This window comes from Schistocerca piceifrons, chromosome X, assembly GCF_021461385.2.
Source record: "Schistocerca piceifrons isolate TAMUIC-IGC-003096 chromosome X, iqSchPice1.1, whole genome shotgun sequence".
Classification (NCBI taxonomy): domain Eukaryota; kingdom Metazoa; phylum Arthropoda; class Insecta; order Orthoptera; family Acrididae; genus Schistocerca; species Schistocerca piceifrons.
The window spans coordinates 36,573,104-36,587,706 of record NC_060149.1 but is presented as its reverse complement, the minus strand read 5'-3'; positions in this window follow the sequence as shown (position 1 = coordinate 36,587,706).

Sequence of the window (14,603 nt, the reverse complement as noted above, 5' to 3'; positions counted from 1 at the left end):
TGCATTCTGCATCAGCAGCTTACATTTTCTGCCACTCCACAACACTGTGACCCAGTGTTCACGCTACCATACCCTTCCTGCTAAGATCGTGTGTGTTCCCATGCTTCTTGCCTGGTTTATGAATCACCTCAAAGTCAATCTCATTATCTCAATGCCTAACTTCTAAGTCTGCTTTTACTAGATCAAAATGACAATTCTCTGTACTTAACATAAGATGCACTGAATGTAACTACTTAAAAATTTCTCTTAACCATGGGATATGTTGCTTCATATCCCTTGAAAACACAAGTTGTATTTGAATGTGGTGTTTTGTGATGATATGTACAGATAAAATTCTCTTGAGCTTGTTAAAGTACAAATTACATTGTCATAGTTTCAATTTGTTAATACCCCATCCAAACATCAGTGAAATGTGGCCGTTGTGTTTTTCAAACTGAACTGAATTTGTTGACACTGGCAATGACCCCAAGGGAATGAAAACGAAGTCTCTAGTCTATCCTGTGGAACCACCTTTGGCTGATGGTACCCACTTTGTGAATCTACCATAGAGAAGTTCTGGCTCTGCCACAAGTTATCAAGGGTTTCTATAATGTTGGGTATTGGGTTCACATCTCCGTGCTTCATGTAAGATGAGCTGAATGTAACCTCTCAAAAACTTCTCTGAACCACCATGTAGGTTCTTTCATATCTCTTGAAAACACAGTTATATCTTCAAAGTACAGCTTACATTGTCATGGTTTCAAGCCCCTTAATACCCCACCCAACAATCACCGAAAAAATGGCCGGTGCCTCTTCGAAATCAAAGTAGATTTGTCACAAATGGTAATGATCCCATGGGACTAAAGATGTAGTCTTTGGCTGATCCTCCAGAACCATCTCCAATTGATGATATCCATTACTTAAATTTATCATAGAGAAGTACTGGTGCTGCCCCAAGTTATCAAAGGTTTTTGTAATGTCAGGTATTGGGTATGCATCTGTTCTTATTTTATTATATATAAAAACAAAGATGAGGTGACTTACCGACCAAAAGTGCTGGCAGGTCGATAGACACACAAACAAACACAAACATACACACAAAATTCAAGCTTTCGCAACAGACTGTTGCCTCATCAGGAAAGAGGGAAGGAGAGGGGAAGACGAAGGAAGTGGGTTTTAAGGGAGAGGGTAAGGAGTCATTCCAGTCCCGGGAGCGGAAAGACTTACATATATGTCTGCTTGTGTCTGTATGTGTGGATGGATATGTGCGTGTGTGCGAGTGTATACCTGTCCTTTTTTCCCCCTAAGGTAAGTCTTTCCGCTCCCGGGATTGGAATGACTCCTTACCCTCTCCCTTAAAACCCACTTCCTTTCGTCTTCCCCTCTCCTTCCCTCTTTCCTGATGAGGCAACAGTCTGTTGCGAAAGCTTGAATTTTGTGTGTATGTTTGTGTTTGTTTGTGTGTCTATCGACCTGCCAGCGCTTTTGTTCGGAAAGTCACCTCATCTTTGTTTTTATATATAATTTTTCCCACGTGGAATGTTTCCTTCCATTATATTGTTCTTATTTTATTATTTATATATCGACAGCTGCAACAAAATTTATACTTTCATATGTCAAGGTGTCTTACATGGCATCTGGTATACACGTGTCTCATTCAGAACTCTATGCTGCATTATGGTGATTACTGGTAACGAACATAATAGGCCCTGAGGAAGAAACAGATCCTCAAATTCCAGTGATAATTCCTTCCATTCCTACCCTCTTCATTCCCTTCGAATGTTCCATCTTCACACATAATGCAGAAGTAGTGTCAGTTTGCATATGAGTATGGTCCACACGATGTGTCTGACCATCTTTCCTGAATGTATAAATTCACAACCAACAATCAGTTGGTTATCTTTATCTCATTGATGCAAAGTTATTATTTAAGCTGATGTGTACTGCTCTTTCACCATCTCTTTCTTGTATGTGTGCAGGACTCGTCAATATAAAACATCATGATGCATCCAGCGCATTGTTATCCTCTGGCCCCATGCTCACTCAATCCAATTTCAATATCCTGTGAATTAAGCCTTAGTGATTTTTTCTGTAATTTGACTGGTTTGTCCTTTGTGATAGATGAACCTTGTGATAGTATTTCACTGGTGATAGCTTGCCCCAGCTGGAACATTGTCCCCCTGAGTTCCGCCATACATCGCCAAAGGTTAATTTTGGTACAATGCCACTTCCACACATACCTGAAATCATTCTAGCCCAACTTGTATACTCAGTACTGCTGAACCTAGTGATTCCACATCACTATACTCCACCCCACTCAACCTGCAGTGTGGTGAGAGTGACTGTTTCCTACCTATGAGGTCCAGGTTTGCCACTGATACCAGCACTCCTGTGTCTAACAAAACTCTTATGTTTCTTACTCCTTACAATGCCTCTGCATATACCTTTGTAAAGATGAAATTTACTGGGAATGCTTCTGGGCATTTAATGTGTGACAGTTTTTCCCTTACCCATTTCATTCCTTACTTCTGCAGTCCCACTACTGCAGCCCATACACACCACACTTCTCGCATTATGGTTAGTGACATTGCCCCTGGACATGACCCAAATATCCGCATCTATAACACCCACTGTCGACAAAGAAAATGCTTTGCCTATCATGCACCCCTGTTCCTGTATCTACTTCCACCAGCTCTGTTTCTGTCCTAGTGACAGCGTTTAGGTCTATGTTCAGTTTCCTGGAAGATAATCCTGTTTGCCTCATGGTTCTAGTATTGACAAGAAGTTGTAACAAATCAGCCAATATGAGGGGGGAGAGAAAATTTTTCGTCCCCTCACCCCACTGTAACTCTGAATGCTAACATCTGTGGCTGCAATGTGATTCTGGGTCCAGCTACAGATGCCCATCTCTGTGGAGACTGATGCCATCATACCCACTTCTCTCACCAAATATAGTAGCCCGGGGTGGATTATCTCTGCAATTACCAAGTGAGGTGGTGCAGTGGTTACAAGGCGTACAACTTTGCTTCCGCCGTTTTTTCCCCAACGTTTGAGACTTTAATGAAACAAATTGGTCACACATGTATCATTCAAAGTATTTTCCAATGTTGGCCAGTACTTTCTCCCATCTTTCGGGCAGTGTATGAATCCCGCATCGAAAAAAATTTTCATCTTTTGAAGCAATTCGCGAATCAATCCAATTTGTGACTTCTTCATGAGATTGCAAGTGTTGGTCAGCCAGGCCAAATGCCATTGATCTAAACAGGTGATAGTCAGAGGGAGCATTGTCTTGAGAATACAGCGGGTGAGGTAGGACTTCCTGTTTAATGTTTCCAAGTAATTTTTGACCTCTTTTGCAATGTGGGGTTGAGCATTGTCATGCTCCAAAATCACTTTACCATACTTCTCGCTGTATTGTGGCTGTTTGTCTTTTAATACACTGCTCAAACGCATTAATTGCATTCAATAATGAGCATCTGTGAGTGTTTCACTTGGTTTTAACACCTCATAGTACACAACGCCGAACTGGTCCCACCAAATGCAGAGCATGATCTTGGAGCCATGAATATTCGGTTTGGCTGTTGGCGTGGAAGCATGGCTAGGATATCCCCATGATTTTTTGCGTTTAGGGTTATTGTAATGAACCCATTTTTCATCCCTGGTCACAATGCAATGTAGAAATCCCTTCCGTTTTTGCCTCGGAAGCAACTGTTCACTAACACACAAACGCCGTTCAACGTCTCTTGGTTTCAGCTCACACAGGACCCCAAGTTCCTACTTTCTGAATCATGCCCATAGCCTTGAGATGTTTTGAAATGGCTTGCTGTGTCACTCCCACTAATTGTGCCAATTCTTCTGGAGTTTGATGTGAGTCTTCATTCAGCAACATCTTCAGTTCTGCATCTTTTAAAACATTCTCTCTTCCTCCACTACTCCGGTCTACATCGTTAAAATCACCATTCTTGAAGTGTTGAAACCACTCACGACATGTTTTTCACTAATAGCGTCCTTACCATACATACTTGAGAGCATTCGATGAGACTCAGCCACTGTTTTCTTCAAATTGAAACAAAACAGTAACACCTCCCGCAAATGACAAGAATTAGGATCGTAAACTGACATTTTCAATGAAGAACAACTTTATGATGCAGACACAAATCGACAAATATTTGAATGAGGTTATGTTGACCGAGGTACAAGCTAACTGCCTGATGTCTGTAATCTGTTCCTTTCAACCGCTACTTATCGTTGTCGCCACCTATCGGCAAATGGCGGAAACAGAGTTGTACACTTTTGTAATTAACTTTTTTTTCAGTTACTACTTCATATCTACTATTCATCTATTGAGTAGAAGGAGTTGTCATTCAGAAATAATTTTAATTTGTTTTTAAATGTTGGTTGGCTATCTGTCAGACTTTTAATGCTGTTTGGCAGATGACCAAAGATTTTTGTGGCAGCATAATTCACCCGTTTTTGTGCCAAAGTCAGATTTAACCCAGAATAGTGAAGATCATTCTTTCTTATAGTGTTGTAGCTATGCACTTTGCTGTTATTTTTTAATTTGGATGAGTTATTAATAACAAATTTCATAAGTGTATCTAAAAACAAAGATGATGAGACTTACCAATCAAAAGTGCTGGCAGGTCGATAGACACACAAACAAACACAAACATACACACAAAATTCAAGCTTTCGCAACAAACGGTTGCTTCATCAGGAAAGAGGGAAGGAGAGGGAAAGACGAAAGGATGTGGGTTTTAAGGGAGAGGGTAAGGAGTCATTCCAATCCCGGGAGCGGAAAGACTTACCTTAGGGGGAAAAAAGGACAGGTATACACTCGCGCGCGCACACACATACACACACTCACACACACACACACACACACACACACACACACACACACACATCCATCCGCACATACACAAATCTGTGTATGTGCGGATGGATATGTGTGTGTGTGTGTGTGCGAGTGTATACCTGTCCTTTTTTCCCCCTAAGGTAAGTCTCTCCGGTACCAGGATTGGAATGACTCCTTACCCTCTCCCTTAAAACCCACATCCTTTCGTCTTTCCCTCTCCTTCCCTCTTTCCTGATGAAGCAACCGTTTGTTGCGAAAGCTTGAATTTTGTGTGTATGTTTGTGTTTGTTTGTGTGTCTATCGACCTGCCAGCGCTTTTGTTTGGTAAGTCTCATCATCTTTGTTTTTAGATATATTTTTCCCACGTGGAATGTTTCCCTCTATTATATTCATATCATAAATTTCATAAGTGAATATACGTATTGCGAAGGTACTGTGAATATCCTGAGTTTCTTAAATAAATGTCTGCAAGACGATCTTTGGAGGGCTCCAGCTATTGTTCTGATTACATGTTTTTGTGCAATCAATATTTTTTCTCGTAATGATGAATTACCCCAAAATATGATGCCATTTAAAAGCACTGAATGAAAATAGGAATAGCAGGCTAATTTACTGATATGTTTATCACCAAAATTTGCTGTGGTGTCACCGCCAGACACCACACTTGCTAGGTGGTAGCTTAAATCGGCCGCGGTCCATTTAGTACATGTCGGACCCGCGTGTCGCCACTGTGTGATCGCAGACCGAGCGCCACCACAAGGCAGGTCTCGCGATACGGAATAGCACTCGCCCCAGTTGTACGACGACATTGCTAGCGACTATACGGACGAAGCCTTTCTCTCATTTGCCGAGAGACAGTTAGAATAGCCTTCTGCTAAGTCCATGGCTACGACCTAGCAAGGCGCCATTAGCCTTACATAGTTTGATAATTATCGTATAAATGTCTCAAGAAGAACGTTGTAAACCAACAAAGAATTAAAGTTAAGTATTCGAGGAGCTGCATACTTTTCTTATTAGAATTCAATACTATTCCTGTTCCAGACATCACGCCAGTCGGCGTGTGTGTACGCGTGCCTTTCTTTCGGCTACCCGTCACTGTGGGCTGGCTGCCTTAGCAGACCACATCATTTGCAATAACTGTTTTAGCATAAGTAGTTGAACCTAACCATTTCAGCAGACCATCAATGTGTTTCTTCCAATTCAATTTCTCATCAATGCACACACCCAGAAATTTTGAATATTTTGCCTTAGCAACAGACTTCTATTCATAGTCTATATTTATCAATAGTGTTATGCCATTTACTGTACAGAATTGTGTATACCGTGTTTTCTCAAAATTTAGTGAGAGTCCATTTGCAGAGAACCACTTAATAATTTTTTGAAGACATTATTTACAATTTCCTCAGATGATTCTTGTTTGTTGGGTGTGATTACTATACTTGTATCATCAGCAAAAAGAACTAGGTTTGCATCTTCATGAATGTAGAATGGCAAGTCATTAATATACATTCATGCTCATAAATTAAGGATAATGCTAATACATGGTGAAACAATGCTCTGGTGGGCGGTTTGCGGGTTTAGATCGCCTCGGGGTATGACCATGCGGTGCATTTGACCTGTGGTCGTCGCATGGTGGCACTTGCAGCAGTCCACATACGCAGAGGTGTTTAGGTGAAAAGAGGTGTGTTGGTGCATGTCAGAGTACGGTGCAGTGAGTAAGTGTGCACAAATTTTCAGATGTGCTAATGGTGACTGTGTGTTGAAAATGGCTCAAAGAACACATATGGATGACGTTATGAGGGGTAGAATACTAGGGCGACTGGAGGCTGGTTAAACACAGCAGGTCGTAGCATGGGCCCTCTGTGTACCACAAAGTGTGATCTCAAGATTATGGCAATTATTCCAGCAGACAGGAGACGTGCCCAGGCGCTACAGTTCGGGACGTACACAGTGTACAACACCACAAGGAGACCGATATCTCACCATCAGTGCCCACAGACGGCCACGGAGTACTGCAGGTAGCCTTGCTTGGGACCTCACTGCAGCCACTGGAACAGTTGTCTCCAGACACGTAGTCTACAGACGACTGAACAGACATGGTTTATTCACCCAGAGACCTGCAAGGTGCATTCCACTGATCCCTGGTCACAGGAGAGCCCGTAAAGCCTGGTGTCAAGAACACAGTACATGGTCATTGGAACAGTGGTCCCAGGTTATGTTGACGGACGAGTCCAGGTAAAGTCTGAGCAGTGATTCTCACTGGGTTTTCATATGGCGTGAACCAGTAACCAGATACCAACCCCTTAATGTCCTTGAAAGGAACGTCATTTTGCACCAGTATGTCCACCTTTTCAGCGGTGTAGTGGGTCCCACCTTCCTCCTAATGGAAATAACGCACAGCTCTACTGAGCTGCCATCGTGGAGGAGTACCTTGAAACAGAAGATATCAGGCAAATGGAGTGGCCTGCCTGTTGTCTAGACATAAACCCCACTGAGCACGTCTGGAATGCTCTCAGTTGACATATCGCTGCAAGTCTTCAAACCCCTACGACACTTCAGGAGCTCCGACAGGCACTGGTGTAAGAATGGGAGGCTGTACCCCAGCAGCTGCTCGACCACCTGACCCAGACTATGCCAACCCATTGTGCGGCCTGTGTACATGTGCATGGTGATCATATCTCATATTAATGTTGGGGTACATGCGCAGGAAACAATGGCGTTTTGTAGCACATGTGTTTTGGGACAGTTTTCTCAACTTATCTCAAATACCGTGGACTTACAGATCTGTGTTGTGAGTGTTCCCTACGTGCCTATGCTATTAGTGCCAGTTTCGGGTAGTACCACGTTGTGTGGCTCCACATTCTGCAACTATTCTTAATTTATGAGCATGAGTGTGTATTAAGAACAATAAGGGCCCCAAGACCGATTCCTGTAGGACACCATTCTTGATACCTCCCCACTTAGAGGACTCTGCTGATTTTTGCAGAGTATCTGTACTGCGAATTTCAACCTTCTGCATTCTTCCAGTTAAATATGAATTAAACCATTTGTGCACTGTCCCACTCATACCGCAGTACTTAAGCTTATCTAGAAGAATTTCATGATTCACAAAATCAAAAGCCTTTGAGAGATCACAAAATATCCCAGTGGGTGATGTTCGGTTATTCATTGCATTTAATATTTGATCAGTAAAAGCATATATAGAATTTTATAGGGTTTGTCCATCACAGCTGGAATTTGGTGCTAACAATTGAAACACCTTTCGGTCGCAGTGTAAGAAAGTCAACTGACAAAACTACATCACGTCTGCTACTGCATGATAACGCACTCTGTTGATCTGAGAAACAAAACTATACAGGAGCCTGATAAGGAAGTCATCTTTCAGGCACTTGTATTGATAGGGAAGTCATCGCTCAGGCACTTGTCCCTCTTATCGTTTACTCGTAACCTTTATCTTTCCCGCTCTTCATCGATCAACCTTTAAGGCAATTCATTTCTAGACGAAAATGCTCTTCAAACTACACTGGTTTAATGACATCGTTAGATCCAGTAGGTTTCTACAGGCGTAGAATTGGTAAACTACTTTAGCTTCCTCAGATTGTTTTACATATTGCGGAAGAATATACTGTTGCTGATTAATTTCTCTTTGATGATTACCGTTGTGTTCAATAAAATAATGGAAAACACAATTAAAATATTCACTATACTAATATAAATTAAAATTCACTTACTATAGAAACATCACGACGGCAGTCTACCTCAATAAAGCATTAAATGCCGGTAACACGATTGTGCCTGTTTTAATACGAATTGGTAGGCTATTACCAATTTTTGACTCCGAAAAGGTATGTATTTACTTCATGTCCTGTATCATGCTCGAATATTCTGAAAATGTGGCAGATCATAGATAAAATTACGTAGTCACAACAACAAAACATATGTCGGCAGAAAACAAAAGTGTCATTATGAATATTTGCAGTACCGTAAGGTTTTCTCTCTGACACTAAGGGGTACTGAAAGTCGGAAGACGAAGTTTGCTTGAGCGTTGTCTTACGATTGCCTTATTGAATTTCTACATGCCTGCTTGTAGCTCTGCTACAGAAGAATTAAAATCCTTGCTTTCAGCGAATCTCCAAAGGCGAACGAAAGCAGCTTGTACCTGGTAGGCAAGCACAGTATCTCTTTTTTTCATAAAACATTTATTAAAAAAACAATGTTACACATTCCAAATACACTCCTGGAAATTGAAATAAGAACACCGTGAATTCATTGTCCCAGGAAGGGAAAACTTTATTGACACATTCCTGGGGTCAGATACATCACATGATCACACTGACAGAACCACAGGCACATAGACACAGGCAACAGAGCATGCACAATGTCGGCACTAGTACAGTGTATATCCACCTTTCGCAGCAATGCAGGCTGCTATTCTCCCATGGAGACGATCGTAGAGATGCTGGATGTAGTCCTGTGGAACGGCTTGCCATGCCATTTCCACCTGGCGCCCCAGTTGGACCAGCGTTCGTGCTGGACGTGCAGACCGCGTGAGACGACGCTTCATCCAGTCCCAAACATGCTCAATGGGGGACAGATCCGGAGATCTTGCTGCCCAGGGTAGTTGACTTACACCTTCTAGAGCACGTTGGGTGGCACGGGATACAGGCGGACGTGCATTGTCCTGTTGGAACAGCAAGTTCCCTTGCCGGTCTAGGAATGGTAGAACGATGGGTTCGATGACGGTTTGGATGTACCGTGCACTATTCAGTGTCCCCTCGACGATCACCAGTGGTGTACGGCCAGTGTAAGAGATCGCTCCCCACACCATGATGCCGGGTGTTGGCCCTGTGTGCCTCGGTCGTATGCAGTCCTGATTGTGGCGCTCACCTGCACGGCGCCAAACACGCATACGACCATCATTGGCACCAAGGCAGAAGCGACTCTCATCGCTGAAGACGACACGTCTCCATTCGACCCTCCATTCACGCCTGTCGCGACACCGCTGGAGGCGGGCTGCACGATGTTGGGGCGTGAGCGGAAGACGGCCTAACGGTGTGCGGGACCGCAGCCCAGCTTCATGGAGACGGTTGCGAATGGTCCTCGTCGATACCCCAGGAGCAACAGTGTCCCTAATTTGCTGGGAAGTGGCGGTGCGGTCCCCTACGGCACTGCGTAGGATCCTACGGTCTTGGCGTGCATCCGTGCGTCGCTGCGGTCCGGTCCCAGGTCGACGGGCACGTGCACCTTCCGCCGACCACTGGCGACAACATCGATGTACTGTTGAGACCTCACGCCCCACGTGTTGAGCAATTCGGCGGTACGTCCACCCGGCCTCCCGCATCCCCACTATACGCCCTCGCTCAAAGTCCGTCAACTGCACATACGGTTCACGTCCACGCTGTCGCGGCATGCTACCAGTGTTAAAGACTGCGATGGAGCTCCGTATGCCACGGCAAACTGGCTGACACTGACGGCGGCGGTGCACAAATGCTGCGCAGCTAGCGCCATTCGACGGCCAACACCGCGGTTCCTGGTGTGTCCGCTGTGCCGTGCGTGTGATCATTGCTTGTACAGCCCTCTCGCAGTGTCCGGAGCAAGTATGGTGGGTCTGACACACCGGTGTCAATGTGTTCTTTTTTCCATTTCCAGGAGTGTACATACTAAGTTATACATACATGAAGTTATTTAAACAAAACGGTTTGATCATTTCAATTACGCTGACGTTAAGGAAAGACAACAGAAGATTGTGTTACTGACTAAATTACCAAAAAGAATTACGTTAAACATCAAGAAAATTTTTTTTAAAGGCATTCAAACTACAACCTGAAGAAGTAAAATCTGTACTTTGAATTACATGAGCTGCAATCTTTACAGAAGCATAATTTCTTTATGATGGATATCAGCAAGTTCGTGGGATAATTTTAAATATAAAACAGTTTAATAATCATATTAGGCAATTTCTGAAATACTTGAGAATGGCGGAAAGGAGATATATAATAAAGTTGACTAGCCTTCCAACTACACTTTCTGGACATTAATTGAATCTTAAGTATCTGAAGTGATCAGATCTATATAATCAGACTTTCACTGCGAAACTGACTTACACATCACAGTGCAAAAATGAACAGGGCAATGTGCCAGCCATTAAATATTACATTTATCAGATAGAATCTTACGGTTTTAACCAATCGATAAGGACATTTCTATAAAAACTGGCTATTTCCAAATTTCTAGTATAAGCCAATAATGCACCTTTAATGTTTTGTGTTTTGACACTATTAGACACACAATCTCAATGTCACATAAGTTCTGTACATTAGCTTATAAATTTCAAACACTACTCTCTGAAGTAGAAAAGGCACACATCATAAATATACTGTAAAATCGTAAATAGTATCCTTAAGGTAACTACAATACATCACTGTCAACACGGCCTTCTTTTTTATATTAACCAATGCCCATTCTTTCAAATACAATTTTTAACATATTACCGAACTTTTTTTGTGATTCGAATAGCTTCTAATTTTGTGGAACTCACACAGCATGTGTACCTTGAACTCTATGATGCTATCGGATCCTAATTTGTTAAGGACGTAGTTAACAAAATTTCCCAGCAACCAGTACACAGCGCTATTTTTTGCTTCTGGGAAATAGCGTGCTTCAGGCCTGTGTATCAATGACAGCGATATATACTCAGGGGATGTTCTTGTAATCAGAGCTATTTGCTCCCGGATCCACTTTCAACTATTCATGTGACCACTGCAAGTATATCTATGAATTACTGTGTCAACTAGATGGCATTGTTGACATAAATTTGTTTCACAGAGTCCGATTGCATGCAGTCTTTCATTGGTGCAAACTATGTTGTTAACTGTCTTGTACCATGACGTTTTTATATTAGACATGAGCACATTAGAACTAATGTTTTTCCAAATCTCAGTCCACTCAATGTTTGGAAATTGTCGTTCTATTTTGTTCCTTCCTTCGCTTTACTTTCGTTCCCGCATTATGGCTCTCGATGTTAAGTGTCGGGACTGCCTGAGTTCGACACTGACATAACTAAACTCAACATAGGAAATCCTCACGTGCTGTAAGCGACTGTTGATATTCTGCACGTCAATCGGGGGAAGCAGGCTTGGAGGTTTAATGATCTCGAAAAGTTGGCTGGTTATGCTTTCTCGCGAGTCTCTTATTAAATTAACTTGCCTTTTGATAAAAAGAGCAGAGGCTTTATCCGTTATATCAGTTAATCCTAGTCCACCATTTTTAGGATCTAAAGTGGCTGCTTTAGCAGGTACTCTGAACACTTCACCTCTCCACAAAAAGTTGGTGATTTTAGACATTATTCTCCTCGCTATCATTCTCGGTATTGGAAACACCTGGGCAGCATAATAAGCCTTAGCAAGGATGCATGAGTTGATATACTGTGTTCTTTGAACTGGGTTCATATATCGAGTTAAATTCTCTACAATGGCTCCTTGCACTTTATCTGCAGCAAATTTCCAATTTAAAGCCGTCATTTTCATAGGGCATGCTGTCAGGGTGATCCCAAGTGTTTTATGTTGTCGGACTAATTTTGCCCACTCGACGTTTATATTATCAAAACCTCTTGAGATTTAATTCTTACTTTTTTCTTCGTTTGCATTGGCTCCAGATGCTCTACAGTACGAATCAGTCACTGTTGCTAGCGTGGTTACCTCGTCATTGTTCCTTATAATGACCCCTATATCGTCAGCATAGGCTCTTATAACTGTTTTATTTCCTGATAATGTTAAGCCTTTTAATCTAGCATGGACATGTCGGAGGAAAGGTTCCAGCGAAATGGCGAAGAGCGACATGGACAGAGGACTTCCTTGAGGAACACCTCGTTGTATTTGCATCGGCCTGGATTGTTGACAATTCACCGCTATTTTAGCATTTATTCCAGTTGCTATGTTCTTTATCAACTGTATGACCCTATCGTTGAAACCTATTTTCTTCAATGTCTGTAGAAGATATTCATGACTTACTACATCGAACGCCTTATAAAAATCTAAAAACAATAAAGCACACTTTATGTTTGTTACCGAAGTTATTGCAATGATATCCCTGAATTCCGCTAGATTTTGAAAAATGGTTCTGCCTTGCGCACAGTTCTGATGTTGACTAATAATTTTATCTGTAAGCCATGAAATTCTCTTGTTTATTATTCTAACTATTAATTTATAATCAGAATTCAGCAGCGAAATTGGACGAAAATTATTTAAATCTTTGTTTCCATTATTTTTTGGCACCAGAACAATTTTACTCTCCTTAAACTCAGTCGGAATCATTTTACCCTGAATAACCTCATTTACAATGTCCGTGATTTTCGCACCTACTATTGGCCAGTAACGGATGTAAAATTCTGCTGGCAGACCATCCGGTCCTGGGGTTTTTTTTGGTGGTGAGGCGCACAGAGTCTCATACACGTCTTCTTCACTGACAACCTCGAGAAAATTTACGTTGTCATCTTCTGTCAGCTGTGGGGCTAGGATGTCAAGGAATTCTTCCAAGGAAGCATCACTACTTTGATGTACAGAATATAGCTCGCAATAATAGCGATAAATCTCGTCCATGATATCCTGCTGGGTTCTGAGAGTCGTACCGTGTTTTGTTCGAATTTCATCAATAAAAGTCCTTCTCCCGTTTTTCGTATGCTTCACTAAATGATATAGGGAAGTAGTTTCATCTTCTGACACCGAATTTGCCTTCGATTTTATTTTCAACCCTTCCATTTGACTTCTCTTGGTATTAAGTAACTTGGCTTTGACTTTTTTGATGTCTGCTATCCGAAGTGAGGAACCTGCTGAGACTTGATCATATAGATCTCTCAAAACGGAATAGTAATACTCTATAGTGAGTGCATTTCATTTCCCTTGCGCTCTGGGCACTGTATTGAATAAGAACTTTCTTCAACTTTGGCTTTGCCATTTTAACCCACCAGTCAATAGCAGTGGCATATCTACTACGGGCTCGCAGGCATATTGCCCATGTTTCTATAATCAGATCTTCTAAATCATGATTTACTAACAAGGAAGTGTTCAAATTCCACTGATTCTTGAATCGGCGAACCGGCTGTCTTGTTAGATTTATGCAAGCTAAGACACTTGAATGGTCTGAAAAGTTGTCACGGAAGTTTCAAGACTTTTAGAAATATATAGTCTATCAATCCTGCTACGTGATGTTGCCGTGACATAAGTGAACTCAACAGTGGAGGGGTATTTGATTTCCCATATATCCTTTAATTCTAAACCAGTAACTAGTTGTTTTAGTTCGCTTGAGAAATTAAAATTGGGTAACTGATCTTTTCGATTTAAAACACAATTAAAATCACCTCCAAGTAATAACTGTCTTGGCGATTCCCTTAACAAGTATATCAGGTCATCTTTGAAGAAACGTGCCCTGTCAGCTCGATGAGAACTTCCTGAAGGGGCGTACAAGTTGATGATAGTCACATCATAGATATTTAGTCCTATTCCCCTTCCGGATTCCAGTCGTTCCACCTCGCTTACTGTAATCCCTTCCCTCACCAAAATAGCTGTTCCAGCACTTGTTTCGGGAGACACATTTATGTAACTGACAAAGCCGGGAATTACCAAATCCGAAATTAGAACTTCTTGTAACAGGGCAATATCAGTCGCGGATTCGTACAAAAATTCATTAAGGGCCGATAATTTCAAACCGGCCGTGATTTTATTTATATTTATAGTGGTGACAGAATAAGATTGCGTCATTGTGCTTTCAC